The sequence below is a fragment of the Pistacia vera genome, unplaced genomic scaffold (genome assembly GCF_008641045.1).
Source record: "Pistacia vera cultivar Batoury unplaced genomic scaffold, PisVer_v2 Contig46, whole genome shotgun sequence".
NCBI lineage: Eukaryota > Viridiplantae > Streptophyta > Magnoliopsida > Sapindales > Anacardiaceae > Pistacia > Pistacia vera.
Window position 1 is genome coordinate 1595375 of NW_022196290.1, and position 18899 is coordinate 1614273.

At 36.4% G+C, this 18899-nt stretch overlaps 1 long non-coding RNA gene across 3 annotated transcripts; it reads left to right on the top strand.

Moving 5' to 3' along the window:
• Positions 1 to 7438: 7438 nt before the first annotated feature.
• Positions 7439 to 10874, top strand: LOC116145108. Of its 3 annotated transcripts, none has more exons than XR_004130354.1 (4): positions 7439 to 7749; positions 9575 to 9649; positions 9734 to 9838; positions 10623 to 10874. It is a non-coding gene; the product is annotated as an uncharacterized LOC116145108 (long non-coding RNA). The 3 variants fall into 3 exon arrangements; XR_004130353.1 differs by having other exon boundaries at positions 7439 to 7745; XR_004130355.1 differs by having other exon boundaries at positions 7439 to 7745; positions 9578 to 9649.
• The last annotated feature ends 8025 nt before the right edge of the window (positions 10875 to 18899 follow it).

The window sequence follows — 18899 nt, forward strand, 5'->3', positions numbered from 1 at the left end:
AATGGTCAAATTGAAGCTGTCAACAAAACTATCAAACACACTCTGAAGGCCAAACTTGGCTCTGCCAAGGGGAATTAGGCCGATGACCTTCCTGAAGTCCTGTGGGCATACAAGACAACTCTGAGAAACTCTATCTTAGAAACCCCCTTTTCGCTAGCATATGGCTGTGAAGCAATGATCCTTGTGGAGGTAGGGACCAGCTCACTTTGGAAGGACCTATTCAACGAAGCAGACAATGAAACGCTTATGCATGCAAGTTTGGATCTAGTTGAAGAACATCGCAGCAAGGCTCAGTTAAGAATAGCAACTTATCAGCAATGTTCGAAAAGGTTCTTCGACTCTAAGATCAGAAGAAGATTTCCAGGTCGGCGACCTCATGTTGAAAGAAGTCCTTCTCGGTACTAGAGAACCAAGTGCAGGAGTTTTAGGACCAAACTGGGAGGGCCCATATCGCATCGCCAAAGTGATAAGACCGGGGACTTATCATCTTAAAAGGCTAAATGGTTCCGAGGTACCACGAGCTTGGAATGCTGAACATCTCCGACCATATTATCAGTAATTCAGAACTCAATTTTTCCTTGTAAAGATTTTATTTTTCGTAATCTTTGTAAATAACAAGTGTATAATTCTGTTCTTTTGTAATCATTTTTCCATGTGTATAATTCTGTTCGCATAGACTTGTACCAATGGTATTCTAAACAGTTAGAATGCGATCTCATGTATAGCATAGGGTACAGAAATTGTAAGTACTCATAAAAGATTAAGCAAGCCATGTATTTATTTATTGATAAAAGAGAAAGTACATAAGCAAGAAGGGAAAAGGCTGCAAGAGGAGATCACTGATCCTTATCCCCAAGCCTCGGAGGGGCGACCTCAACATCCCCAGGCTGGTCACCGACCGCCTGTTCGGGTGCAGGCTGTTCCGGGATGTACTCCTAATGCTCATCTTCTAGGTAGGGTCCCCGAGGCGCTTCCTCGTCCTCGGCGCGTGCCATGGAAGCAAGTTCATCCCTGTACTCGTTAGGGAGGTTGGACAGATCCATCACAGGGTTCTTCGGTCGAAGGGCAAATATGGACTGAATCGTCCATTCTATAGCCCTCCTCTCAATCTCCACCTCCTGCTGTTGCATCTTCATAGTTAGTGAAATGATGCGACCTCGAGAGAAGTGGAGATCGGCCTCAAGCACCCCTCGCTGCTTCTCAGTAGTCTCCTAAATCTCACCCCTTTCCCACTCTGCTTGTAACGCCTGCTCGGAGGTTGCTTATAGCTCCTAGTCTTTCTTGCCAGCCTCCTTGGTGAGTCTGGCCACCGTCCTCTGGAGCTCATTTACTTCCTTTCTGCACTTCTCCAGCTCGGCATTCTGAAAGTCCACCATTCGAAATGTAGCATCCCTTTCGAACAAATGCTAATTCACCTAAACAATGGACGAGTCTCTAACTGCTTGTGCGGCCTCTAGTTCCCGCTTGAGCCGCGCATTTTCTTCCCCCAATAGCCCCCAGCTAAACCTTCTGAAGGGACAGGTGCATGGAGAGCAAGGCCTGCATAGCGAAAAGAATAAAGAGTTAGTCCTTCCTACTAAAAAGCAAATAAGTCCTTACCGAGGACAACTCGTTTACCTAGCTCAGGTGCTGGAAGGACGTGGACAACAGGTCTAGGGGGTTGAAGGCCACAAACTGCCCGAATGCCTCCGCGAGCCTATATTCCAGTAAAGTAAAGACCACCGGCTGTAGATGATCTGGTAGTTGAGCCATTGACTCCAGCACGGGTGTGTCTGTGCCCGCAGCAGGTAGAGTTCCCTCTACTGGCTCTTCACCCGACCTCCTCCCGGGGATTGCAGCTCCCATTTGCCTTGTTTGTAGACCCTCAGGGGCAATGGAGATGTCAGTCGTGTCCCTAGGTGGCCCTCCCGAGCGGAATGCTTAGTAAGGTTGTGACCTTTGGGGCTAAAAGCTCAAACCCTCCGTTTTAGACTCTGACTCCTTGGTCTAAAGTTGCCTCCTTTTCTTAGGCCGTTGGACCATCGTTTTCTGCTTCGGGCGAGCAGCTGGAGGTTGGGGAGCACCCGCAGGTTAGACCAGAGCACCCGTCGATGTCCCTCTGACGGATAGACCACTGGGAGCCGCTCCAGCTGGTACAGTGGCACCAAATCAAGGGAAGGAAAATTGTCCTGGTTGCGACAATCTGGGCACCTTTGGAGGCATGGTTACTGCATGTGAACATCGTTAGAAAAACAGTTTGCTGCATGCAGAATCTAAAAATAAGCTAAGGTTACGAAGCTTACTTGATGTGGTCTCTAGGGTTGCTTCGGAGTTGAAAAATCATACTTTCATAAATTTGTGATTGTCACAAGCAATCTTGCATCGCGACTCTCTTCGGGCAGAAGGCCAAAGGCAATGATCCTATCTGGATCCTCGAGGAGCGTTAACTTGGTCGTTTTATTAACTGCAAAGAAACAAAGAGCTTGTTAGCGAAGAGCATAAGTAAGTTCACAAACTCAAAAGAAAGGAGAACCTACTGGGCTCCTAAAAATGGCAAATGCCATCATGATGAAAGAAAAAGAATTTTGTCTCGTATGCCCCTACATTGTTCGGGTAACTATGTATTCCCACTTCAATGGTAGGTCGCTTGGAAAGATAGTAGGAATCCTTGTCCTTACTCTTTTTCCGAATGTACGAGCAACCGAGCTCTAGCGCGATTAGCTCGTCCAATCCGTTTTCGCCGCATGCAATGTACATAGCCATGGCTATCATGTACGCGTTCTGTAATGGTGCGCTCTTGAAATGATCGAGGATCGACCTAACAAAAGCAAAAGGGTGGAAGGGGATCAATACTCCACTCTTGAATATGTTCTTGGAGATCGTAGCCATCCCTCGTGGCAAACTCCGAGCTGTGTGTATCCTATCCCGGAAGACCTTCATGTTGAGAGCGTATTGGTCTACCACCTTTTGAATCTCCTAGATAGTAATTATCGACAAGATTTCTTGAGGGGGATCAGCAAGAGCATCCTGTACAGGCAAACTAGTCCCCTCCTTAGTTCTGGTCGTTGGGGAGTCCATTCTTCTGCGGTCTGAAAAGAAAAGCGACATGCAAGAATCACTTGGTCCTCGTACACTATTTCGTACGATGACATGGAGGAAAGAGTAAATACTTCCTCCTTTAAACCTTAGAAAAACCCTAACAGATACTTTTAGAGCCACCATTCATGGCTCAACCCAAGGAGAATGTTTCATCTCCGATCAATTATCGGCAGACTATCATCGCATGGCAACCATTGAAAACATGAAATAGTAAAAGTGGCAGAAGGAACAATCCTTACCTCTTGGAATGAGAAGATTAATCCTCCTGCTCCAAATATCAGGCGTGCACCAGTCTGAAAGGCTCACGAAAATTTCTTGCTCTCTCTGAGAAGATGGATATTGTGACATTGCCTGTAGTGAACTTGGGGTTTTATAGTGAAAGAAATAGCGCTTTGGTTTCCTTAAGTCAGACGACGTTTGGGCAGAAAACTTATCTCACCATTGATTGTGACCAGTATCGCAGATCAGCGAAGAAGAGTGACCGTCACGCTTCAAGAAACCAAATCGTCGTTCTTTTTCATTGCAACACTTAAGTGACGACACGTTCTCCCTCCTCCATATTAAATGTGCTCACATCCGCATTTAATGCTTTGATAGGGAATGTCGTTTTAGTATGGCTCACATTTAATGCCCATGGCTGGCACTTATTGTGCATAAGACACGTCTGTTAGAGCAAAGAGTATTTCATTAAATGTATTCGCTACAAAAGTGCAACAGATATCATCTGAAGAGGTCATTATGAAGAGCACTCTTCGTCTTGTAAGTTGCAAAGCGACATGACCCTTCGATCTTGTCCCATGTCAGTCGCGAGGTGATGTGACTCTTTGATTTCGATGTATGTCAATTTCGAAGCATCATGATCCCTTGCCTTTGGCAAAAATTCTGCTAAGTGCAATCAGGTCGTGATCCTCGGATGAAGATCAAAGTCATCGTCATGGCACTGATATGGTCTAAGAACAGGTCGTTGACCCTTAAAGTAAAAGCCATTTCAGGTTGCCTGCATAAAAATGTTTCCTCGACCTCTTCGCAACCAAGTCAGGTCGAGCAGTATCTCTTCAAATGCATCAAGTCATGGCATAATATGTAGTTTCCAAGGTTCAATTCTCAAACCTTAAAAACTAGGGGACTTCTATTATGCCTGAAAAAATAGGGCTGACGCAGACCTAGTCAGCATAAGCGATCAAAGCTTAGGTAAATCCTGCAGCCATCCAAGCATAGCCACGTCACATAATGACGTGAGTGGCATGCTCCTGCTAGTGCAGTGGGTGTGCGCCAGACTAACGAAAGGCTGGAGAAGGTCCACGTGTCCAATCCCTACACGCATCGCGTAAATCACTTGAACAGGTGGCAATGGGACGCAAGGAAGGATTTGCATGGCAATCTGACCCACTCATAGATTTAGTAATCATTACCTCAACTCATCCCACTATAAATAAAGAGTTCCTCTCCTGTTTGTGGGATTAGCTAATTTCTCTCTAGAATAGTATACATACATTCTCTCTCTCTCTCTCTTGTAATCACGTGTAAATCAGCTCGCTAGACTCGACCTGATCTCATATATCAATACAATACCAATAGATGTAGGAATCGTTTCTCCATCTCTTTATCATTCCCATTCTCTCATTCACGTGTGTCTTCTGGGTCAACTCAGCATTTCACACGTGTGTTTAGTTGGTGTCAAAATCGAGCATCAACAATATGTACTTTGTGCATTTACTTACTTTATCCAAACAGATATTGAAGAATTTCAAGATCACCGAAGGAAGAAACAAGAAAACGAAAACAGGAAAAGCTAAAGAGTAAAATAGAAATGCTTCTGGAAACTTGATATTTCACTTACTGCCAAAACAGAAACCAGGCGGGCTAATTTATATTGCCCTTATTACAAAACGCAGCGTATTAGCTACTCTTTTACAAATTGCAGAAGAAACATCATTACTTGTAAAAATTACAAAGTACACCTAATTACTAAACTGAAACTTGTAAAGATTGCAGTCAGATCCCTGATAGATCACATTATACACATTCTTCTTAACATCTCCCCTTAAACAAAACTGCACTACACTTACCAGTAACAACCAGTATCAATCCACATCAGTAACAATCCATATTACACATTCTTCTCAACATCTCCCCTTAAACAAAACTACACTACACTTACCAATAACAACCAGTAACAATCCATATTACACCTCCTTCTTAACATTTCCCCTTGAACAAATCTGCACTACACTTATCAGTACCACTCCATTATACACATTCTCTTTATCATCTCCACTTAACCAAAATTGCACTATTTGGTTTTAAACAAAACTGCACTACACTTACCAGTACCACTCCATTATACACATTCTCTTTAACAGATATTAATCCATGGTCATTATATCATGTTATCATGCTACATAATAGATGTAGAACAAAAAATTTAAGATTAAAATCAAGCAAGAAAAAAAATACGTGAATACTTACCGTGCAAAGTAGCATCGATGCTATCAAAAAGTAGTTGTTTTTTGTCGGCTAATGTCAGTGTTCCTCTAGGTTCCAATGTGACCTTTCACATCGTTCCAGATTTTGCTGCCGCCGATTAATATCTGTCAACAAATGAAGGGAACTTCTGTTGATTCATTGGTTCGTTGAAGTGTCTTTCCCTTGCATTCTAATTACTTTTACCATGCATTTTCATATTCTAAGTTCTAAACGAATGCATAAATTTCGATACGCACATATTCTAAATACTCCTATAAATTTTCAACATTTTTCTTCCTGATTTTTCTTTCATCTTATCAAGGGTACAGTCCCTTTATCTAAATTTATATAAATTAGGAAATTACGTTCAACTTAATAAATAACCAGTGCAAATAAATCTCAAAGGTCACAAAAAGATACACCATAATTTTTTGCTTTATTTGATCCCACCTACTTCTGTAAATTCACCATAATATCATGTATTTACAAAAGTAAAAATATCAAGCTACGCATTAGCTAACTTGATACTAAATTTCAGTTTTTTTATTTTTTACCTTGAAATTTGTGTGAAATATTTTCGATAACCCTTTTTTATTTTACGTTATTATAAATTTTTTTTTATAACCTTTAGCCTTTAAAATGAAGAAAGGCCGAGTTTTTGAGAATCGCGTACCTAATTAAAATTGAAATACTTCATCACTGCAACTTTTCCTTTCAATAGAGACATTTTGAAACATAAATATATACAGAAAACCCCCATATGTTTGTCATTTTTTTTTCTTTTTCTTTTTTTCTTTTTTTGGTTTAATATGTTAATATTTGGGAGTGGCAGTGGACTTGTAATTCAATCTGTTGATCAAACAAAAATGATTCTAACCATGATTATGCTAAACTTTCAATTCTGAACGTGTAATGCACCTTGGTATAAACACAAACGGAATATGTGAGACAAGGTTGTGAGATCAGTAAATGGGTCTTGTTTGTTTGCTATGGATCATGGTTGTTCAATTGTGAACTGTCATGTTGGAGATTGTGAGATTAGGTTGTAAACTTAGCCCTACTCAAAAGGTAACAAGGTTATTTTTAACAACTAATAGATTTTTATTAACAATTATTAACGGAGTGGGGGTTTTGTGCTATCTATTAAAGCGGCAAACATATGAGATTATATATATTTTCTCTTATCAAGACATCTTGATATTTTCTTTAATCAGGACATTAAATTTGAGGCGTTAGATTTTTCGGATGGTTGAAATTCATTCATATTTAAAAAATATATATATATTTTCCCTTATCAAGACATCTTGATATTTTCTTTAATCATGACATTAAATTTGAGGCGTTAGATTTTTCGGATGGTTGATATTCATTCATATTTAAAATTAGTTACCATACAGAATTTACGAGAGAGAGAAAGTGAAAAAGATAAGGTGAGAGAAAATTAAATTTTGTACAACCATAATATTAAGTGTTTTCTTTATCTAGATAAATCTCAACCATCAATAGAATCCAATGTCTCAAATTTAAACTAATGATGACAAAAATTATCAGATGTCCTGATAAGAGAAAAATTCTCTATATATGTGTGTGTGTTTGTTTATCGTTATGAGGCCGAACGACTTATATCTATCCAAAGTTTACTGTAATGATAAATTGATACCTAAAAGGTTTGGAAACAATAAACTAATACTTTTCGTCATGTGTTATTACTGATTTTCGTTAACAAAACGATAATATAGTAATTTCATGTACAATCACCACACTTTTAAATTTTAAATACTCAGCTAACCATTTTTTGGAACATTTTTGCTTAGGATACTGACACCTGTCCCCCTAATATTGACTTTGCTAAAAACCCAAATAAACAAAAATCTTTTGCCTTTTCGTTGTTTGTCTCTGACTCTCTGAAGGAGTTTATGAACTAAGCTACTACCATCATTTGGAGAAAGATCGTGGGAACGGGAAACCATCGACGACGACTAGTGAAACGGAAACGGATGACAGTGGCAGAGTGAGTTTCACTGAACAGCAATAAATCCTAAACAAAGACGATATACGACGTCTGAGTGAGAGAATCATGGGGTAACGACGACGGTGGAGGACGAATGAACTAATGCTAGCATTATTAATGATGGAGGACGACTAGTAACGACATATATCGTTGGCGACAACCAAACAACGGAAATCGAGGGGTTAACAGAGTAGGTGATATTCATCAGCATTTTTTTCATATTTCAATGCACCACTAAGTGGGTATGAGTATGCTAGTTGTCGTATATGTGTGTGTCTGTAGTGTTTTCTGAAAATTATTTCCTGAGGGAAAGTTTGTTCTTGGTTTTTCTTATCTGTTCTTAGTTTTTTCTTATTTCAGTGCACTACTAAATGTTAAAGGACAAAAGTAACAAGTAAATTTTGAATCTGAAGCTTTTGTGCCTTTTGCATGTTTGGTTTTTTTTTTGAGGTTTTTTTTTTTTTTTTTTGTTTGTTTGTTTGGTTTAAGGTTTGTTTATATCAGAGTTGAAACCTGGGTATCCTTCCTAGCAAAATTTTACAAGTGGCAGATTAAGACAATTGAACTGATGGTTGCTGGTTCAATTGGATAACGTGTTTTGAATTTCCAACAAAACGTGTTCTGTGATGGCCGATGGGCTCAAGTTTTTTCTATGCAATTTCACAAGAATCGATTCAGGCCTCACCTTTAATTATTGTACGTTGTGGCAGATTCATACAAATCAATACAAAAATGAAGTCTTCTTTTATTGTGTTTGGTGAGTGTTAAATAATAAAAAATTAACATAGTAATCTGAAGTGTTGTTCTGATGTGAAGAGATCATTTTTTTATCTCTTAATTATAGGCTATTTCTTGTAATCTCATCCTTATTTTCCAGGAAATTGTTACCTGTTTTCCTTTGTTTTTTTTTTTTTTTTTTTTTTCTCCTAGATTAATTAGTGGATAAGTAACCAATAACTTCTCTTAAATACTAATATCTAATATCCAGGAAGTTTCGCAATATGTTCTGTTGATTTTTCTCGATATAAGTGTGAATGCAACTTGGTCTTTGACAATGTCTAATATATTATATTGATTATGCATTTTCTCAGAAATTGTTAAGAGTTACAATTGGATGTGATTTTAACAAACCGTTTTCAGAAGATCTTTCATATCAGACAAGAAATTTCCATCAAGTTTTGTGGCCAATAGTGTCTATATACCGAGCAGCATATAGTAACCTGGATCTTGCTTGAGGTTTTCGGTAGCAAGTGAGTTCATTTGGAGGATGGATTGTTGTTTAGAATTTGTTCAGACATAGCCTATTGGATAGAGAGAGGACCATTTATCCTCCCTTGTGCTTGATTCACCCGACTATTTTAGGTGCATAATTGCTCCTAAAACTCACCAAAGGATTCCTTCATTCTTTAACTCATTTGATCTAGTTCATTAATGTATTATCTGTTGTGTTTATCTTATCTTTTAACACATATATTTATATATAATTTAGGTAACATGATATAGTTTGTAATTTTTAATTGAACATGACAGCATTTTGTGATTCATAGAATGCTTTCACTTGCACAAGTGACATTGTTCATTGGATGAATTTGTTAGATTATGACATTGTAAGTCATTCATATATTTATTTTTTAAATAAGAGTTACTACTTGTCAGTTATTGTACCATTTTTATCTGAATATGACATTCCTTTTCTTCATTTGTGATGTTCGGTACTACATTTTGTTAATGAGGTATGGTATATCAGCCGGAAAACTGGGGGTGCACTGCTACTAGCGGGAAAGGGTACTCTGTACCCCTTCATGGTGCAGAGGCCTATAAGTTTATAGGTTGATCCCCCAGTTAACAATGCCACGTACCGATCTCATTGTATAATTATGTGCTAGACTGTGTAATGAATAAAATCCAGCCAAACGGTATGAATAAAATCAATTTCATCATATTTTTTCTTCTAATACTGATTTCTATTTTTTCATTTGCAACAAACCTTTGTGCCCACAATGACTGCACCCTTTTTAGCAGCTCGATTTGTAGCATCTTCAAAGCCTTTTTCAACTCAGATGTCAAACTTGTCCCAAGCTTCAAGTTCAAGGGGTACTTACAACTATTTTAAACCGTATATTATTTATGTCAATTACTTTTTACCTTCGCTAACATTATTCTTACTTCTCTTAATAGGTCAACCAACTCAGTAATGCAATTGGGAAGTTCTTTTGTTTGCTGCAACAGTAGGTTGTTTTTGTTTGCCACCTGAACCTCCAGGACAACAACGAAGAAGAATAGGTGTGTATTGTAACTTACCTGTAATGTGATATGTTTATGTGCAAGATTTGTGTTTGTAAAATCCTTTAATCAATGAGGTTTGGGTTGGATGGATGATTTTTAGTGTAGTTTAATGGGCATGGGTGAAATTATTTGGGATGGATGTGTCTCTTCCAGATTTGTGGTTTGACAGATTTTTGATGAAGCTGATTCACAAAACTTTGCGGCAATACATGAGAAGAAGCTTTGTGGACGTTTGGAAGAGTTCAGTAAATGGTGTAGGAGGATATTAAGTTGGTTATTTGGGCCTGTTACTTTGGTAGTTCTTCCATAAAGGATAGGCGTTATGTACAGGCTGTTAGGTGGTGTCTTAGGCCTTAGGTGTAGATCTGTTAATGTATCAGCTTCTGTTTTTTGTTTTGGAGGGACAAGATGCTAGAGCCTAGTTTTTTGATTGGCTTTTGTAGGCTACTTGTTAACGTGACAGTTTCCTCTGTTTTTTTTTTTTTTTTTTTTGGGTTTTGCCTGGTCTGTTGGACCTAGTGTACTTGGCTCAGCTTTTCTCTTTTTGTATAGTCTTGTCCCTTGGGAATGCCCAAGGTTAGTTTGTCTTTAGGTAAGTAAGTTCTGTGAAATTTGCATGCATTAGTATTACAGTAGCAGTTGAATTATGGGAATCTAATAGATAAGTTAACTGCAACACTCATCAAACTACGGGTAGATATCACATCTGAAAATTTTCTGTAGTTTCTGTTTCTTCCAAATATGTTCTAACTCATTATCAATTAATTTTGTAGATTTGCAGGATGGAGAAGAGGACAATTTTGTGCCTGTTTTTGACTTTTGCAGCTATGGATGTGCATATGGAAACTACTCAGTTTTTAAAATGTGATTTAAAGTTTGAAGTTTCAGTTGTATATCTTTCCTATAAACACAGTTCGCTGTACTGAATTCATGGTTTCTGTTTAAAGCATGAAGAATTAATTGATACTGAATTTCATTACAAATTATGTTCTTTTGTATGAATGATTTGGGTACCGATCATGAAAAAATTCAATTTTCAGCCACAAATGAGTATATTTATACTGTTGCTTTCTTTGTATATATCTTATGTTTACTTTGAAAATTTGCTACCAAAACAGGGAAAAGTTGGCCATTTGCCGTAGGGGTGAGCGGTTCCGGGTACCCTGCATTTTCCGGGGGAACCGGAACCGGAACCGCACAATGCAGGTTCCCAAAAAAAGGAACCGGAACTGGAACCGCACAGTGCAGGTTCTTCAATTCAAGGAACCGGAACCTAAAATGTAGGTTCCGGTTCCTTTCCAGGGTACCCTGTAAAAACTCAATTACCCCCCTATTAGTTTAAAAAATAACAAAAATACCTTATAAGTTTACAAATACACCCCTAACAAATTTTCATTATTCGTTCATTTGTGTCCAATATAACTCATAACCTGTAATCTCTAAGCANATGTGAATAAGGCTGGGGGTTTTGAGTAAAACAGAAAACAATCTTAGCAAAAACAAAAACAAAAAAACAATTCAATTCGAAATCAATTAATATAACGAAACTTGGTCTCTGTCAACATCTACCATCGGAACCTTACAACTGATCATTGATGCAAAAGTAAATCAATTCTTACTCTGAATATTCACCATTGGAATTATTTTCCTATCTCTCCTTAATTGTAATTAATTAGGAAACAAGCGTTCTTAATTAATCTTACCACTAAACAACCCTAGACAAGCGCTCAAGATTTAATCTAGTGGCAGCCTTAAGAATTAGAGAGATCGATGAAGCTAAACAACACAAACTCAAGCGGTTGTATTTAATTTAGTTGAATGTTCTTCTTAAGATTACTAATTCCTGACGCAGCAAATTATTAACCCTAATTGCTTCACAAGTTAGAGGGATCAAGCAATTACAGATTTGATATCTAACTTAGCAGTAGATTGTAACAAATAATAACCTAGTAGGCCTCCTAGCAATTAAATGCATCAATCACGAAAATATGCACAAAATAACATCCAATACTCAAAGCATAAAATTGAGCACTGAAATAAAACGGATTAGATCTCACAGTTATTGATTCCGAGGTCTCTGTTTCCTTCGACCAAGTTATAAAAATTAGCCTCTCATGGCCATCACGAAATTACAGAGGAAAAGTTACAGAGAAGACAAGAGAGAGGCGTCTCCCTCCAAACCTAATCTGCTCTCCTTAAAAAATATCCAGTTTAAGTATTTGAATTCCACTAAATCTCCTAAAAGAAATATTCTAATATCCTAAAATAACATTAATCCTAATTTGATTCTAATTAATTGAAAAACAAGATAAAGTCCTAAAATAAAATAGGAAAGTGGTGATTCTGAGCTGTAACTTGCGTGCCACATGTCTTCAAATCTTCCAATAATAAACTGCCCAATTGATTTGCATGACAAGGCAAAATGTTCCAGAACGTCGTCAGTGCAGTTGTGTCAACTTTAAGCCCTATTACCACCTTGATGCAGCGAGTATCTCTCCAAACTCAAAACAGTAACTTGTAGATCTCTTTCTTAGCGTTCCACAACATTTTGAATCATCTCAATCGGAGCTCGGATGAGAGAGTTATGCCCAGATTACGAAGCAGTGTCGAAACTGTCCGAATTCACTTAATTAGTTCCGTTTTGCAATTAACGCTCCCATTTGCTTCCTAAATTAAAATAGAATAATAATCTGTATATTTTAGGCAACAAATAAGTATAAAAGACTAGACATTAAGGGGGGTAAATATGACATTTTGCATTCTCATCACCTACCCTAGGTAGGTGTAAGTCGTTCCCCTTTCTAAGTGACAGCGCAGATTATATTTGTACGCAACAATCTCGTAAAAAGATGAGGCCATCTACACTCTTGAGAACATTTAGTAGCAATATCCATAGGTCCCCTGAAATGCAAGCCTTGGTTCATCCATTTCATCTTTCCAACACATTGCGTGCATAAACTTGATAACTCAAATCAAAACCAATGCATAGTAGTTCAATATCCTCAAGGAAAATGGAATGCCGAAAAAAGTAGCATTTTACATGTGTGACTTCTAAGTCATTTTAGCATTTTACATGTGCGAACAGTAACGGATCCAGGAATTTCTTTTAGGGTGGGCCAAAATAAAAATTAATTATACATTAATATTTTTGTCCATTAATATTTTTATTAGGGTGGGCCAAAATATATAAATTATACATATTAATATTTTAAAAAAAAAATTTGAGGGTGGCCCATGACTCACCCAAAAAGTGGCTAAATCTCTCCCTGCGTGTGAATAATTAGTGTCAAAATCAAATACCAACTATACAAAACAAATGCAATAGTAAAAACTATAAAGGTGAATTAATGAGAAGTTGAGAACCCAAACAACAAACGAAAGAAAAAAGAAATTACCAATAAATGGTAAGATTGAAAAAAAAAACCGAAAATCGAACCAAACCAAAAAATTGGATCGAAACCGGTTTTTCAAAACAACTGGTTTGGTTTTGGTTTAAAAAAAAAAAAAAAACAAAAAAAGGGTTCGGTTAATGGTTTAATTGTACTTTTGAACTGTTAATGGGAAGCGGTTTTTCCAAAATTTTAAAACTAAAACCAGAGGGGTAGAGAGTGAGAGAGAAAAAATAAGAAATAAAAAGGTCAGAAAAACTGACAAACAGAGATGCACGCATGCTTTGCATTTAATTCCTTGAAACTCTCACCATCTTTAATTAAAACTTAAAACACTCATTCACTCTCACGTTTTCAACACTCCAACTAGGGATGGGCGCGGGGTCGGGGACCCATTCCCATGACCGTCCCGTAGACAGGGATTTTTCTTATGACTATCCTTGACCTGTGGGGATAGAATCACTTTCATCCCATCCCGACCCGACTTGATGAATGAGGTTTCGTAGAGAATTTTTTCCTGTGAGAATTTATCCCCCAAACGATGATTTTTATCCTGTGTAGATTAAAATTTTTTCGCATATTTTCATGACAATGATATTAAATTATTTTAATTATGAGAAACTAACACGTTAGTAGGTACTATATTTGATTGCTTAATTTTAGTAGTTAATTCATTAAAAAAGCTAAATTTAAGGTAAGAAAATATAAAATCAACAATTTCTTATAAAATTTAAATTAAGATTTAAGAAGCAATACATAACTACCACTATAAACTAATTTAATTGTTACTAAGTTAGTGACACATTTTCTATATAGCATTAAATAAAGGAATTTAGATTTCACATTCTAATGCTTTATGTTGCTGAGGCATTGTAATGTTCCATTGAAATAGTCTTATCTACTAAAATTCATAAAATAAATATCTGAAAGAAAATTTCGCTGAGAATAGATATGAATATGGTGAATAACAACTATTTCTTGACAAAAATTGAAACATGCTCATGGATTTCAAAGCAATAAAATATAAACATCCGTCATGCTGTAACATAAACCTCATAATATACTCAAATCATCCATTGCAACATAAACCTAATAATATATTGGTTTGGTAAATTATAATAATCTAATCAAAAAAATTTTTTGGCCATGTATTATTATTTTGTGAAATTCACAAAGTAATAATACACATATTTAATTATTAGACTCCCTCGTTTAAATTATTTTTCTATAAATTTAATACAAATATTAGAAAGTATTATAAAAGTAAATATCATAAATGTAGATACATTACTTAAAACCATGATTTAAACTCTAAGTTTTTATACAATCTCGCAGAGGGAACGAAAAAAAAAACACAAAATTCTCAAAAAAGAGGGACGGGGCAAGTGGGGCTTCATGGGGATGGGGCGGAGTGGGTCCGGTCAGGCCAGGGATTGTCCTATCCCCTACCTTGGCCCGTCTCTAGGTGCGGGGATTTTTCTGAGGACCATCCCTAGCCCTATCCCTGAATTTTTCGAGGATTCCCCGCCCCATTCGGGCTGGGTCGGTCCGGATCCCAGCAGGGCTGGGGCAAACGCCCATCTCTAACTCCAACACTCCCCTCCCCCGGACGGGCCCCACTTATATTTACTGCCTTTTCTCCTACAATTACAAACACCCTTTCCCCTTACAATCAACTAATTGACTCGTGTTCACATCTCGACATTTTAATCAGTATGGAATTTCGCATCAACAATCCTATTGGAGGTGGTTCTAAGGCCTCAACATCCATTTCATCTCTCTCATCCATTTTCATTGATCAACTCGAGTTGTAAAATCTAAAAATAAAGAGAGGAGGTTTTTCTTATTCTTAAGGTTTGCTTAACTTCACCCACATCTCCCACATTTTCTAACCCCAAAATACCAAGACGCCAAAGATTTATCAAGTTTTTCAAAGTTTCAATACTTCATGCTTTACCGCCATGGCTACTACTACTCAATACAAAATTTTCCAAAGTTTGAAGATGTAATATACTCTCTAGCTAGTAATTCTTTAAGAAATATATGACAAAATCTACTAAATAACTTTTGTAAACATATATAATAAATGTAAAATCCGAAAATTCTAATTTTAATTCATATAAGTATATACTCAAAATAACTGATATACTTAATAAGTACAAGGTAGTCTTGGACAGTGCCGCCAAACCCCTCTGCTTCTTGACGTCCCACCCGATCGTAAATCATTAAGTACCTACAAAACAGTAGAATAACAGAGTGAGCACTAATTGCTCAATAAGTAAACCAAATTGCACTACTGTTTTTCCTCCATTACTCATGTTCTGATTTTCCTTTTCTCGCTTTAATCTTTGATAATATTCTACATTCTTTTATGATATTCTGATTTGCTACTTATCAACATGTAAAGACAATGAATAAAACTGTACATCATCCAGCACATAAAAAATACTGAATCATGTAAGTAGCATAATACATATGCAGAATAATAAATTGTCCTAAGAAAAGAACTTTCTTTTCTTTTCAGTTTTCTGTCTCTTATGTTGTATCTCTTTCTTATTTTGTTTCTCTTCTGGTTTGCCAATCGGACTAGGTTGAGGCATGGATTTGGAACCCTGGCCATGTGAGTGGGTACAATCCTCACCTACATGCACTGTTGACAGACTGTATAAATGTTGTATCTCTCTGCTGTGGCTGCTCACTGATGGCTGTGTGCATGTAGATATTTTCTGCTGGGTACAGTCCTCATCCATATATACTGCTGACGGATTGTACAAATACTGTATCTCTCTGCTAAGGCCGCTCACTGATGTCAGCGTGCATGTGGGCATCTCTGTTACTCACGGGTTCCCCATCGCAACAACCTTATATCGTAACATGCTGTAGAAAGAGAATAGAAAGAGATACTATACACATCTCAAAATAAATTTCCAAGCTATAGAAATTCTACACTTGCATTCTTTAGTAAATGAGAAAATATACATACTTGCATGTTAGCTAAAAAGAAATCTACAAGCCATTTTCTTTTTCTCATTCTTTGCTAACATATTCTTTAATATTCTCATTTATCAAAACAAGGCTATATATAAAACATATGCCCAATATATGCATGATCAAGCCCATTCTTTGATGTTCTTTCCAAGTTCACATACACAAACTTGAAAATTCATTATGGCATAATTGTATGTCATGACATATTCTACCATTCTCTACTATCTCAAGTGCCATATCAAAGTAACACTTTAATATGCAATTTTTCTCTAACACTTTTATGTGCTATTTAAGAAGTAGTAAAGGTTCAAGTGACTAGAACCAAACACTATGGGCATTTCTCTCATGGAACTAACATGACCAAGTGATATTCTAATTTTTGGCATAACAATATGCACTCTTGAATACTAACATTTACACTTGGTTAAGCTCAAGCATAATCTTTCTACTTCAATTCTTACGTTTCTCTAACCCTTTGTTCAATAAGGTTTTGCCAACTCATGCATGCATTTTCTCTTTGGATTTTTATCAAACACTTCATATGCACATGCAACTACCATGTTGGCTACACTTTCACATCTCTCAAAATCCACCAAAATTTGAGCCAAAAACTCACTAACTATAGCATCAAACCTGGCCGTTTTCAACAATTCTCAACACTTCACAAATTCTTCCATAATTCCACCAATTCATCACATACTTAAGTACCACTTCTCATGGCTGGAAATTATACATCATTCAACATAAAAAACAGTCAACAATTCTCACAAAAAAATACATACAAACATGCAAGAATCATTCTACACAAGCCTTGCTCAAATCAAGATTAAAATTGAGTTTACTTACTTTGAATGTGTGATATCACCGCCTTTTGCTAAAAATCTCTTCCTCTTGGACCTAGATCATATAAAAACCATTAGAATTTAAAACTTTAAAGTTTAATCACACTTCTTGTGCTAGAATCTTACCTTTGGATGGCTTTAGGATTGAAAATCTATAAAAATCCAAGCCAAATCCTATGAGTTCCCTTTGAAATTTAGTGAAGAAAATTGAGAGAAAATGGGGCGAGGGTGGCGTGTACAAGGGCTGAAAATATGGCTAGGGTTTCTTCAATGAAACCTTATATCTAATATTATATGTATGTATTCCTATTTTGCCCTTGCACTTTCTATGAAATTTCATCTATATCCTTTAGTCAATTACCAAAATACCCTCATTTTTATTATCTTCTTCACATTATTTTGCTTTCTTTCACTTCCCACTTTTTCATCTAGTTATGAGTGAAAAGACAATTTTTACCCCTAATGAAGTTTTAAGGATTTTTCCTTCACATTTGTCTAAGATAACTTCAAAGAAATCCAACTAAGGATATTAGGGCAAAAATAAAATTACGTACCTTGATGTGGGTGTTACAGAAGACAAGTTAATCCTTCAATTCCTTTTGGCATGTATTCTATTATAAGAGAATTAATTATAAAATGCCTCAAGTTGATTAACCTTCCCATCTCTTGAGGTAATTTATTAGACAATAACAATTGGCGATGTTTAACGTTTGTACATTATATAAATCACACAATTCCTTCGGCAATTTTTTTAAATTCTCATTATAAGGTAAAGCAAGATACCTCAAACGTACCATATGTTTTATTTCTCTAGTGATTTCTCCAATATCATCACCCAAAGAAGTGTTATTTTTATCATAGACACCAAATTGTAATTATCGTAGACTTAAGTTATCAAATAATTTGGATGGAGTCAACAGGTGGCTTTCATCTTGATACTTAACCACAAGACTACGCAATTTTTGTTTTCATTATTGATGCCTATGGAAAATAAGTCTCGTCCTCTAAGCATTATCATTGACTGTCAAGCATTTTGAAAAGAAGACTTTAACGGCATACGTCCCAAAATATATTCCAAAATTCATATCCTATGTGAAGTGTCATTTATCAAATCACGATTTCACTTGCATCTCAACACTATGATGCTATGTAGAATACACATATAAAATGGGAATGAAACTTTTGAGGTAACTTTAAGATGTATATTACTACACTCAAATTATAAAGTATATGAGCTTAGAGATAGCATATATCGTTATAAACCTTAATAAATTATCTAAGAATAATGCTATGCCCAAATACCCCTGGTTACAACCAATATATATATATAGCAAGAGGCAAGCCCTTACATTTAGCTACAAATTTTCTACCAATATCTTCTGATCTTTCACTAGCTTCACCAGAAATGCAATTTGACAATATAGTGACCAAGACTCTTTTTCTGCCATTGTCCCTAACATGATCGTGTTGGTGGCTCCTATAATTTTTGCCTTTTGGATTAAAGAATTGATGAATTGTGAATGTCCGTACAAAGAAAGTATCTGATGCAATTAAACAATAGGTTTAAATCCCAAAAGATTTATTGAAAGAATAATTAAAGAATTGATTTAAGTAATTTAGCATAATTGGGGTGATAACCAGAAAATCCAGTAGTACATGTATAAAGCTATAAAAAGAAATTAAATTGGCAACCCATTAAGCCTATATTGTTATTGTTGGCCCAGCCCTTTAATTGACTTGGGCTTAATGGGTTTTTATATCACCATGTGTAAGCCAGAGTCCACTTGATTTCATGGCTAGCCCATTTGAAGATTCCTCTTGTATCTGCAAATTATTTTC